Genomic DNA, 4,376 nt, shown 5'->3' on the forward strand with positions numbered 1-4,376 from the left:
GTTGTAATGATGAGATGAATTGAGATCATTTCTCAATCCAAACAGGGTCTTAATTTTATCATTTAAAAGTTGTTAAGACTATCAAACAATTTTAAGACTGCAATTCGAAACAAGCCTTAATAAAAAAATTAGGTGAACTATTTTATTATTCAATTCTTCTAGGGACAACCGGCTTGCATCCCCAGTGCGGCACCTGCCGTCATCCGCTAATATTAAAAGAAAAAAAAAAGAACCATTGGATTCTCCCACTCCTTTGGATCCGATCCCATTAGTGATATCACGAAGTTTACTTTCCTCTTACTTTAACTTCTTTCGAGCTCTAATTAGAGGCAAGATTATTTTAGCCCGACCCTTCAATATATTCGAGTACCTCTTCCAATGATCTCTGAACAGCAACTTCCCCAACCTTGGCTAGCTGCAAAACACTGTGACCTGTTCGTAGTTGAAAATATGTTCAGCTTGAATGCGTTCAACTTCTCTAATCTTGCTATCGTTGACATCGTCGAAAGCCATGCGAATGAACAAGGAAAAAACCGCATGGTGGATATGATTGAACACACAAACGGGTTGATCGCCATGCAAGAAACACTGGTTGAAGCTCTTAACCAATGTTCCCAAGATCTGCTTGCGTTCTAAAGAGTAAGATTTCACTCTGTCAGGGTGGAGAACTTCACAGTTGAGATTACAATGAAGAACACACCAAGTCTGGTTGTAGGGAGATCCACCAATATCCTTGTGGTTATTACTGAGAACGGAGTTGAGAGGGACGATCGAGGGACGGCTCGAGAAGGTGGCACTGTTCCGAACAAGGGCTTTATGGGTGCCCGAGTAGGAGGTGATGAAAACGACGGGTTCAGAGCCGATATGGAGAGTAGTGATGGGCCTAGATAATTAGATTCTATTCCACCAATCACCACGTCCTTCATGTTCACACCTAGATTCTATTCAATCCAACTTGCTTCTACAAAACCCAATCTCCCACTCCCACTGTGTCCCCCCATTAATTCTCTGCTTCCCCTATCTCTCTAGCTAGATTCATCGTGAAGGTTCTCTGTCATCCATTTGTCTAAAACCATGCGTTCAGACCTTTGTTCACTTCCTGAATCTTCTTCATAGATAGTTTAGTCTGCAATCTTTTTAGCTTTTTGTTTCTGCAGTTAGTTTTTATTCCAAGCTTAAATATTCCTTCTGTCACTTATATCTTTTTAGCTTAAGAAGGGGAAGAATGAGATCAAGCAAGGGATAGTATCAAAACAAGTTTGTGCAGTTTCTAACGACACCCATTAGGATTCTAGGCAAAGCAAGGGACTGCGGTTTCAAATAGGGGGGAAGAAATTAAAGGCGGGGGACAAAATCGAATGGGAAAGGAGAAACGAATTTGAAGGAAAATGAAACAAAAATAAAACGGCGTCATTTTTGTTTGCCATATGGGACACGATGCTGCGGCAGGGATGCAAACCGATTGTATATAGAATTTTTGTTTATTATTTAACAAAGGAAATTGCTACATTGACATCTCATTTTGACACATCCTATATTTTAAATTTTTTTAACTTAATAGTTAAGGTAGTAATTATTAATATATTGATTTTTTTATATTTTTTAAAAATATTTAAAAATGATTAAAAAATGTGAATAAAAAAATTTTTAAAAAATAAGAAGATGAATTTGTATTAGGCTTCCGCCAAGCATTGAATTTAGATTAGTCAACAAAATCGTGTCCGCGTCGGAAGTGACGGATTGGGAGTACTGGGACGACCTTGCGCTCGAGTCTTGGAAGGACCCAGGAAAGAGCAAGCAAAGCATAAGCCGAAAGCTTTTTCAAAGGGTATCTAACCCTTCTTAGATTCTCTGCGAAACCAGGAAGAATTGAAGATGCACAGGTCTTCAAGCGCTTCCCGAGTTTCCTCCATAGAGTTCTTCTCGTCGACTTCGCTGCAATCTTCCTCTGACACCGCCGACCAACAACTACCAACGTACGATCCCCTCTCCCAGGCGGCCAAGAAAGAACGGTCCCGTCTCAGATCAGCAGAGTTCGCCGTCCACGCCATCCCTCTCGTGCTCCTGCTCTGCGCCATCATCCTCTGGTTCTTCTCCACACCTGGTAATGATTGCAATATATATATACACCCACACAAAATATTCCTAAATTCCTCCTTTCCCCTTTTTTTTGTCATTCTTGACGCTCCATAGTTCTCTAGACATCCAATTATTATGTTTCATGGATTGCAACGTGATATTTTTTGCCATGGATTTTGCTGATGGTGTATCTAATTCATCAGCTTTATGAGAGTAACATTCGTTATTGGTTGGTTTACTGGGAACCGGTTGATCTTGAACAATTCTTCACTCTCCCCCGTATTGATGTTGCCCATGATGATCTAGACTTGCTTGAAATTATGAAGAATCAAAGCTTTTGGTGTTCATGGCCATATTCTCCTTTTTTCTTGAAAAAAAAATAAAAAGGAAACTTAAAACTTAATTTTATCGTTCGCAGAATTAAGGGCTTGAAGATTGCTGCAGCGTCATGATGGGAGTACAGAGATCAATTTGCTTGGGAATTGGAGCCGATGGAACTAATTGATCCAAACCAGACAGTTTTAGCCTCAAGTCACAAGCACCCGACATGTGTTAGGAACCTGTTGAGAATTATTGTAGTGTAACGATGAAACGAATGAGAGATGGAACGAAGGTTGTTGTAATAAAATGATAGACGCCTGAAAGATGTTTGTGAAAAGGACTCTTAAGAGTCATAAGCTTGCATTGATAAAAAGGGATAAGAGCTACTCGATGTGCTCAACATCCGGTACAATTCAGAATCTTCAACTAGACATAAGATATTCCATCCACTTAATTCTACTACTTATATATATGGGATAACAATTCCCTTTTGGAAAACAGAAAGCAATAAAATAATGAGAATAATTGGAATTGTTGGAATCAGGTCAGAACGCGTGTCCAATGCGATGAGGAAGCTGGTAACTAACTGTTGCTTCTAGAATTTCCTTTACTCATCTTGCTTGTTCCTGCCGTAAGTCTGAACGCTGCGTTGCATGCCAAAACACCCCCCAGCAAACGACTCCGCATCATGACCGAATCACAATAATCTCCTCCCATTAAAGGACCTTATCATCAAGGTTTGGAGCAAAGTTGAAATTGTTGAACAGCTTCAATACTACTTACATAGAAGTTTTTCAGGATATAGCAGTAACTCAAGAATTATAGCCAACCCAAGTACTCTCCCAAGTCAAATCCATAGTAAAGTCCATGACACCAACAGTACAATCCACAAGATTTCTTTCTCGTCCTCAATCAAAGGGTGCAAAAACCCCTTTAAGTGGCAATACATCAAATAGGTAAGGTGCAAAATTTTCTTACCCCTACAATTCCAAGTAAGGAGGTGGGAGTTAGTGTTGGAGTTCCACCAAAATCAATAAGCCCATCCAATTCCAGCTTCACGGCTTCTTCATTGAATTGTGGTATGTGCTTTGTAACTTCAATATCATACTTAAGAACCGCACTGTCGATTTGCTTGTCTGATGCTTCTCCATCTTCTTTAATCCATGGGTGTTCTAGAATCTGAGTAGAACTAATCCTTTTCTTGGAGTTCCGTGTTAGCATCTTGCAGACTAAGTCCTTGGAACTACTTGAAATAGATGGCCATGGCTTGCCTTCGAAGTCGATTTCCCCTTGCAAAATAGCATTTAAAATCCCCTTCTCCGTCTCCGCCCAAAATGGAGGTACGCCACTGAGTAATATATACAAGATAACTCTTGCACTCCAAATATCTATTTCCTTCCCATATCTCTATTGTAATACTTCAGGTGCAACATAATAAGCACTCCCAGCTATATCCCAGTACACCGTTCCTTCTTCGATGAAAACAGACAACCCAAAATCCATGCCCTTCAAAAGTGCATTCTCATCCTTGATAGATAACAAGAAATTATCAGGCTCAATGTCCCTATGCATCACATCCTTAAAGTGACAAATATGCACAACATTAACAACTGCCCTACATATTAAAGCAGCATTTGTCACCTCCTTACAGCACCCAATGTCGAGAGCCTCTAGGTTTGCACACTAATTGAGGATGCCACTCGATGCAGGGTCGAAGATATTTGTACACCAATCCATCCATTAGTTCTTTAGACTATTTTTACAAGAAGAAGCAAGTAATTTTAAAGACTCATCATAGATGTCTCGGCAGCCACCTACAATAAGACTATCAAGATTTTTGAAAAATCTAACCAAGGAAAATATAGAGGTGTTCCCAATCTAACCATTTACAATATTTGTGAGTCCAGAATCAGTTATATTAGAGCATCCTTGTAGCCCTAACTCTTTTAAATTGTGACAGTTTTTGGAAAAAGCAT

The 4,376-nt window shown here is 39.7% G+C and overlaps 1 long non-coding RNA gene across 1 annotated transcript; it reads left to right on the plus strand.

The window, feature by feature from the left end:
* The first annotated feature begins 1,703 nt into the window (after positions 1-1,703).
* On the plus strand, positions 1,704-2,783 carry LOC121235879. The gene is made up of 2 exons (XR_005934618.1): positions 1,704-2,104; positions 2,498-2,783. It is a non-coding gene; the product is annotated as an uncharacterized LOC121235879 (long non-coding RNA).
* Positions 2,784-4,376: the final 1,593 nt, after the last annotated feature.

This window comes from Juglans microcarpa x Juglans regia, chromosome 6D (genome assembly GCF_004785595.1).
Source record: "Juglans microcarpa x Juglans regia isolate MS1-56 chromosome 6D, Jm3101_v1.0, whole genome shotgun sequence".
Classification (NCBI taxonomy): domain Eukaryota; kingdom Viridiplantae; phylum Streptophyta; class Magnoliopsida; order Fagales; family Juglandaceae; genus Juglans; species Juglans microcarpa x Juglans regia.